We start from the raw sequence: 9348 nt of genomic DNA, 5'->3' as shown, positions 1-9348 counted from the left end.
TCCCCCCCCCCCCCCCCCCCCCAAAAAAAGTATCTAAAGAAAAGGACATGTTAGTTTGGAAACCAGTTATAATTTAAAGTTATTTAAATTTAAGAATGAAATCATTTACATGTTTACCTGAGAGAGTGTTGACAGTCTGTGTAGTTGGATCCCTGAGCTCCAGAAAATCGATAATGAGGTGCTTTGACAGATACAGATTTGAAAAACAAAAAGGAGGTAATAAAGAACTCTAAACTCTAACTAAAAGAACCATTTCAGCATAAAAGGGTTCTTCAGGATGCTATGGTTCTAAATAGAACCATTACTACATGTAAATAACTTTTAAAGAACCATCTTTTTTCGAGTGTATGAATATGTAAACATTGAGATATACAGTGACTTACCCCGAATATAGATGATTAACAATTGTGATGTTTCAAGAACTTGCAATTCCCATATTTCTACTTAAACAATACCAATCAAACATAGCCAGGCATTATTTGTGTGTATTTATGTTTAAAAACAACAAAATAAAGGAATTAAATATAACTACAGAATGACATATCAAGCATACTAATATCAACTACAGTTTTCTCTCTCTGTTTTTGTCTGTCTTCTCCCACATATCTGAGCTCCAATTGCTAACCACACAATCTTTAAACACTAAGAGTTACTCTCATTATTTAGAGGCTCAAGGCAAAACCGAAGGCAGACTTTCAGTATCACTTTAACACACTCATGCACACAAAGCATAAATGCAATTGTCCTCTGCTTTATCATCAAAGGTCACAAAAAGGAAGTGCCCAAGCCTATAAACGGGTGAAAAGGAATATGTTTGTGAACATGCAGTTTACGTGCCTAAATAAAGAACCCCAAGTACACCATGCTGCCGCTTGTATTGAATAATGTGTTTATCACATTACGACTTTGATGCATATTCAGTAGGAACACTAAATATGAGCGACGGCTTGACTCTATATCAGCACATTACACTGTCTGTCTTTTATCACAGAATAATGTGATGTTTGACGAAATTGTGTCAAATAGATTACAAATTAATATGCTACGTGTCTCCTAGCACACATTCTGTTCAGCCTTGCCAGTTCCAGATGCCATTCGAATGACAAAAAACGATGTTCACGCCGTGTGAAAACAAGCGATCATCAAGATTGTGCATATGGTTCTGCATTGGCCCTTCAGGAAAGCTTATAGCTCCTTATAGCTGTTAGTTCCAATTCTATAATCTGACCCGAACAGCGTTCCAAGACAGCTAATGTGACAGCCCAACAGCATTAAACATTTCTGCAAATTTTCATGAGAAAAATTGCCTATTGTCAATAGTGTAGTGTGACCAGCTGAAACCAATGCGAAATCTGCGTGAGGAAATCTTTCACCCTCACGTGAAATTCACCATCACTTGAATTCCTGTTGAAATGACTGGATTTCATCTGTGAAAATTCATTGAACAACGGTAAATGTGATCGTACTATTGCTCAAATAAGTTTTCAGAAACGGCTCAAGCTGTCATTACAAGTTCCTACTGGGTGACATTTTCAAATTAATTACAGAGGCTTCTTTTGAATTAATGGCAGGTCAATCAAGTGTGATATTGCTTTAATATGGACACATTGACTTGGTATTCTGCATTTGCATTTATGCATTTAGAAGATGCCTTTATCTAAATCAACTTACATTGCATGAATGCGTTCAATATACCTCATACGTTTTATTAATTCATGCATTCCCGGGGAATCAAACTTGTGCTATGCTCTGTTTCAGCTGCAGGATTTCTTCTAGCACTGTGATGAAAGATTTGTTACAAGCTAAATATGTATTTGTTGTTCTCGCCATTAGGTGAAATGCACTCACAATGAAGATACTATAGCAAGGACTCCGCTAATTTATCACTTGAGTTTTTTCCTGCACATTTGAGAATGCAGATGCTATATGGTGCATCAGGACTGCCAGAGGTACCCACACAAACATTCATGTGTGTAACTTTCCTTTCGTGATACTCTCATTCATCCAGTACAACACCAAAGACACTAACAAATATCCACCCACACAGTGGCAAGCTCATCCAAGCACACCTTTAAAACTAACACGATTAGTGTGGGCGGCTTTAGTGGGCTATTGACCCCAGCTGAACCAGGCAGAGCCCGCCAGTGGTGTGCAGACTGGGAGACAAAGTGGGTCAGTGAGAGGGTGATGTAATGTTAAAGCAGAAGAGAGAGAGAGAGAGAGAGAGAGAGAGGGGATTGAGAGGATTAAATCAGTCTCTTTTCTCTCTGTCTCTTGTTCTATCACTCTCTTTCTCTGTCTGACTGTTGGTGTGACTGCCTCTCTATGTAGTGTTTGCCTACATTTTCCTCTTTCTATGTATTTTCTACTTTCTGTCTCTCTCTCTCTGTTAAATTGATAATCATTCATCAGATAAGTTGTTCAATAAATGAAGCAGAATCAAGTTGAACGCAGACAGTACAGAATTGTGACAAAAGACCTGTTACAAAAAAATTCAAATTCATTGTTAATATTCGTAGACTTAGGAAACAATATGAGAGGGGGTATTTTTAAGTTCATTTCTATGTTTTTGGTTATTAATTGTTCCATTTTAATAGCTTTAATTTGGTTGGCCGCAGTTATACATAAATAACTTATATATTATTTATATATTATAACATACATATATATATAATAAGACGGACCCTTAAAAGGGATAATTTAATGAAAAATGAATTGAATTCATTCAGCATAAAAGAAGATATTTTGAGAAAAGTTTGGTAAAAAGGGTTCTTCAGGATGCTATGGTTCTAAATAGAACCATTACTACATGTAAAGAACTTTTAAAGAACCAATCTTTTTTAAAATATCTTCTTTTGTGTTTGAAACAGCTGAGTAAGTAAATGATGGCAGAATTTTCATTTTTTGGGTGAACTATCCAGGTTTTTTTTTTTTTTTTTTTTTTTTTTTAAGACTTTAAGACCCAACAGAAGCTTCTGTCAAATGGCTGCATGTCGAAAAAAAAAAGCGTTAATCCTAATGTGGCCGGCACTCACTTAACAGCTTTTCAGCAAATCAGTTACAGGTCAAAGTTACATCACTTCAATAATACTCATGAGCATTGCTAATCAGGTTTATAATGCATCCCTTCACTTTTCAAATGCCCCAAATTCTTTTAGTGCTAGAAAATATGAGCCTTAGCTCATCAGATAAAAAATGAAACCACAGATGGAATATGACACCATTTTATGTTCATGTGCATGTGCTGTCTTTGAGCTCCTTACCTGACAATGTTTTCTGAAGTACACAGAATGACTCAGACATCAGACCCAATTGTCTTTGACAATGTTTGATTGTCTAACTGGTTTGTCATCTAACACGACATGCAGGTTTTTTTTTTTTTTTTTGCAAGATGTCATTTAGATGGAGCACTCCTACAGATCAGTGTTTAACTGGAGAGGCAGAAACCTGCAATTTTATGATAAGTTGATTGGGTCTTTTTGCCAACTGAGACACAATATGTTCCTTAGGCACTGATGAGTAGCTTTAATTAATCAGTGCTTTATTTGGCTGGCAGCACCATCTGATTTCAGTGTCAGAGTTACGTGGCTTATCTGTCAGCTCACAGTATAAACACAAGTGTAGTGTGGCATTGATTGTTTATGTTGTATTATACTTCTCTATGTCCACTTCTAAAAAAGGCCATATAAATTCTGGGTTGCTGTATATTGCTGTTTAAAAGTTGCTTTAAAAAAAAATCAACCCCCACAACCTTTAAACTATAAAGTGAAAAAGTTTCCCACTTTATATCCAAAAAAGATAACGCATTACAGTTACATGACACTGAGTATGTTTGTATCATTGCATCACAATTTCTGATCAACATCTAATAAACATTTGTTATAATTCAACTATTCTCATTTGGAAACAGCAATACATAACTACAAACGGTTCATTCCATATAAACCAGAACGATCTCTATGGGAAAGAAATTTCTTTTCATCTTTATGCTGTTTCATGTAATAAGAGCAAGTGACTCTTTGATGCCTTTCCAGGAGATAAACTGCTTATTTTAGACACCGAGAAAATATCTCCCCGTTCTAACACTCGAACACTCGATTTGCCCCTGGATTTAGTTCTTATTAAACAAAGACTACATGTCAAAGCAATTAGGAAAGCAATGGTCACAGCGTCAGGATTTAGAGCCATTTAAGACCTTGTCAGGCAGATCTCTTGGCACAAAGATGTGAACGCAGGTTCCTGTGTTCACCCGTTATGCTGCCTTTGATGACACACCATCTTGGATCGTTATTAATATTTTTGTTTAAACCATGATATTGACAATTTCGTTAAGCTGTGAAGTAAATAGACTCTCTCTGAAGCTCTGAACATCTGAACACCATCAAATCTTACCTATTGAGATTCAATCAAGCATTTCCAGTATGAGGTAGTACATAGTTTTAAACAGATAAAAGACAAAGATATCTACTAATCCACACAGCAATTGTGCATAACTTTTCGTTTGATCATTCGATATGGATTACAAAGACAGTCTGCCAAACATTTAAAGCTGAAGAGTGAATCATTTCACGGGAAACATTTTCTAAAGTGTCACTTGCAATTAGCAGCCAGCATTGCATAACATGCCATTCAGTGTGTCAAAGTAGGTGACACCAGATTGCCAGAATCTTATCCAGCCCACAAGGCCGTTTCAGATTCGGTAAAAGAGTTTCTGAGGACTTATTAGCACCTTTCTCACCTGTTTCCCATGAGAATGCCCTGCTGTAAACTTGTGATAAATCTTGTGACAAAAACTTGTGATAAACTATATAATGAGCCAATAATTGAAGAGCCAGTAAAAAGTAGTTTTGACTGGGATTTTTTTTCATTCAGTTAATTTAATTTTAGTTAAATTAATTTTACTTTAACCACGACTAATGTCACATTATGTTTGGGGTCTCAAACGTGAATAAAGTAACTTTATTGGAACTTTATGTTTAAGAATGTTGGAGTCTCTGGGAGCACAAAACATAGAAATGATCATCACAACAGAACATAAGAGTTAGGTTTGAGTGAGGAAACAAAATCACTCACTTCTCTTTTCTTTTCTAGAGCAAAAAGCTTGTTTTCTAAGGACACTGTGAGAATAAACTGTGGAATATAATACACTTAAATTAACGCAGATTCAGATTTGATCTGCTTGACGGCTAGACAAACAACAATCTGCACAGAAAGCATGCACTAGGAGCAGATGAGGACGCCCATTCTAGGTCAGATTTGGTAAATCTAGGACAACCCTGACTCTCCCAGAGCCTCTCCGCTAGTGCTGTCATGTTTTAAACCATTTTCATTTTCATCAGGAAATGCATGCGGCTGTAGCACAAACCTATAGACACTCTCCTTGATTTTATATTATTCTCTGTCCTTCCCTTGTAAACTTCATTAGATGTCCAACTGTTTCCACGGTCCATCTTCCTATGATCTTGTTGTCTTGGTGTGTGTGTGTGTGTGTGTGTGTGATGATATATACATACATAAACACTATAAAAATGATTTCTCAAAGTTGAAAATAAAACAGATTATTAATATACGTTTTACAAGAAAATACTAATCACAGTCTTTTTGCTTCAAAATTTCATGTTTCATTTTGTAATTAAATTTGAAATTCTGAATGAAAATTGTTTGTACACCCAGTATACAAAACTTTCTATTCTCTTTGATTTGATATCCTAACATGTTTGTTGTAAATTCAGGTATATATATATATATATATATATATATTAGATCATAGATTAGCTAACAGTAGTCTCCATCTGGGATAGTGGCAGTCTTGGCTGCAGTCCTTGTCTGTCTATGGAGTAGAATCTGGGACTCTGTGTTATTGAAGATATTGTGATACGTGGCCAAGGTGTAAATCTGTCTGGCAACCGTGCACATTTTTAACATTTCTTTTCATTTCATTGAATTAATTAAGTTGGCATGACCCATAAATCTGTTAAATTCCTGTACTAAAATTCTATTTCATTATACATAAAAATATCAGACACATGGATAAACAGTGCCCTTATGAGCATGAATTAGAGCTGAAATGACAACTACAATAATTAATCTTGTATTTATGGTAATTAAGTGTAGTTTTATACAATTGTCTAAGTAGTTTTCTCCTTCAAATATGTAGATGAGGTTTATCAGCACAGCAGTCTCTCCAGACGCACCCTGAACCTTACCTTGTGGCCCAGCAGCAGAGTTAGATTACTTACAGAAGGGGAGAGCTGTTAATATTTCACTCGCACTGTAAAGAGCGTGTGTGAATGGCCTGGAGTGTGAGACGGCACCTTCTGTTCAATATGAGGCCCCCAGTAAGCAGGCTTCTCTCACCAACACAGTTCTCACTCGACTACAGTGTGTAGAGGTTATATAAAAACCAATCTGAACTTTTTGCTTTACTTTTTATGAGTTTTGCATTTTCTTGTTCACCATCCTATAAACTGGAGCGACTGTAGCTTTTCCTTTATCTACCAGGAATATTAGCTGAATTAAGTGTGCCAAGGAAACTGCTGACATTTTATATGAAACCATATGGAGAGATTAATCTCTTGACTATTTGAATATGAAAGCATATAAAAGTAGGTTATGCTTAATTAGTAAATACTATTATATTTGTAGCAACTGAATTAATCTGTTACTGCATGCTTTTTTTAATTAATTAATTAATTTTTTATACAAGTTAATCCCTTGTAACCTAAATGCATGTGAAACTATGTTTTCTTATTTATTTTTCAATGTAAATAAGTAAATTATTACCCACTCAAAAATAGTTTCCAGTATTGCCTGGTTAATTCAATCTCTTGACATTTATCCATGTACAGGATTATTGTAATTTTTTTCATATACACTACCATTCAGAAGTTTGAAGTTTGTAAAATTTGTTATACTGTTTGATTGTTTCATTCATTTTTAATTCTGTTATTCGGCAAGAACATATTAAACGGATCTAAAGTGATTGTAAAGACGTTTACATAATTTAAAATAAATGCTGTTCTTTTGAACTTTCACCAAAGAATCCTGAAGAAAAGTACCATGGTTTCCACAAAAATCTGAAGCAGCACAACTGTTTTCAACTCTGATATTAATAAGAAATGTTTCTTGAGTGGCAAATCAGCATACTAAAATGATTTCTGAAGGATCACGTGACACTGAAGACTGGAGTAATGACTGCTGAAAATTCAGTTTTGCATCACAGGAATAAATTACATTTTAAAATATATTCAAATAGAAAATAATTAATTTAACTGATAATAATTTCACAGTATTACTGTATTACTATGTTTTTCTATCAGATAAATACAGCATTGTTGAGCATACAATACTTCTTTTAAAAAAACATAAAAAAATCTTACTGACCCCAAACTTTTGTATTGTAATATATTTCATTTTTATTTCATGTTATGTGAACCGACTTTCTCCTGTGATTATTCAGACGCATTAGAGCTGTTTTTTCTTAAGCATGTATTAAACATGATATATGAAGTATAAACATTGTTGTGCCTTGATACATTTATAATGGCAAAATGAATATTTCATATTTGTTAGTTGCACACCAAGACACACTTTGTACTCCATCTCAAGGAGGTCTATAATACTGGAAAGATATGCTATAACATTCACATTAATTTCAATGGCAGTTACTCGGCTGATGCCCTGAAAAAAAAGTTACAAAATCGAACGTCTTTCTCATGGGACCACAGAACTGTTTTATAAGACTTAATCTTATATATAAGCTTCATATAAGCTTTGAAAAGAAAGAAGAAAAAAATATATATTTATGCCTAATTTTGAATCGCTGTCCACGGTTGGAACCAGATGGCGTAGTTACAGCATCTACCAGCATGCTAACCAGCCTTGACCCCTTGGTTCGTCTAAACAGGGTTTTGCCTCAACATCAGCCAATAACACAACCATCAATGTGTGTCTTTTAAATCCCCTAGCACATGCTCAACTACAAAAAAACCTGCTCTCATTTCCTGCAGCAATCTCTTTATAAACTTCTCTGTGTGAGACAAGAGGGTCTAAAGCCATTGACTGGACAGCAGAGAATTGGAAATTAAAAGCATTAAATCACAATTTGTTGTTTGTGCTGACACATCCTTTATGGGCCAGTGGCCCACAGTGGCAGCAGTGGAGAGGTCATACACTGGCTCTGAGTGATGTGCTTCATCAAGAGGTGCTCTGGTACCGGATATTCAGGCTCACCCTTAAACCCCTCTACATGACGTGATGGGTTTACCTGCTCATTTGTTACCGTTTTGTGCCAAATTGAGATTGACAGGCTATGAAGTTGTTTTTAACATAGGCTAAGTAGTTAATGTGGTACATAGAGGATAAAGATATATTCTCTCCCGATATGAAGGCAGTTTCAAGCAATATAGGCTGTTTAAATATGGTGCCTGTGAGATGTTTTCTTGCAATCCCAGAATGCATTGCGTTCAGTGAAAAATTAAATCCAGGAAATTAAAAGCATTTTAATTTAGTGTAAAAAATGACGTGTAAAAAATCTCAATTTACTATTAATAAAAAGTAATTCAGTGTAATTAATGTGTGTATTTATTTATTTAGTTTTAATGCTTAGCACGGTTATCATAGCAACATGATAATGCCAAAATATGTTGTGAGTCAAATTTCAATACGCATGATGTATTTCTCTTAACTTTATGAGCAAAAGTGACAAAAAAAATGCAAGTGATCGCACTGGCGCCTCCATGTCCACTCTCCGCACAAACTATTGGATATAGCGCACATTTATCTAGGTTTAACGTTTAAACATTGTTATATGCTTTAACTGTTTTATATCTATTGATTTTATTTTAGGCAAGCCGTGATTTGAGAAGGCTAAATTGATCAAACATAGGCTATGATCAGCTCACTGTCTGCTGCTGGCCGCTTGGTCGTTGCATTAAAAACAAAAACTTATATTTAACGAACAAAAAATGCTCCAAACATTTTTCTAAATTAACGTAATAAAAAAACTAAACGAAATATAATCACTTTGCCATTACATACAAAACTGAACTATTTTAATAGCTGAAACAGTAGTATACTGTGTAGGCTGTTTTGGGAGAAGCTGCCGGACACGGGTCGGGCTAGGGCCTGAGCGTCTCGGGCCAGGGCCGGGCTATTTGAGGCCCCTGCAGCCGGTGCAGGGCTCTAATCAGAACAAGTTTCTTATTCTCCTCATAACTGAGAAACTTATTTTTGATGTAGCCGAACAAACGGGCAGCGTGAGTGCAAGCTGCAGTAGTCTGAAAAAGTTTGGATATTTGTCCTTCCATATAGCCTACTTCATTTTTTCTCACAACTGAATACTGCGTC

Source organism: Sinocyclocheilus grahami, unplaced genomic scaffold, assembly GCF_001515645.1.
Source record: "Sinocyclocheilus grahami isolate Dianchi unplaced genomic scaffold, SAMN03320097.WGS_v1.1 scaffold255.1, whole genome shotgun sequence".
In the NCBI taxonomy this organism is placed as follows: Eukaryota; Metazoa; Chordata; class Actinopteri; order Cypriniformes; family Cyprinidae; genus Sinocyclocheilus; species Sinocyclocheilus grahami.
Note: the sequence above shows the minus strand (reverse complement) of the source record.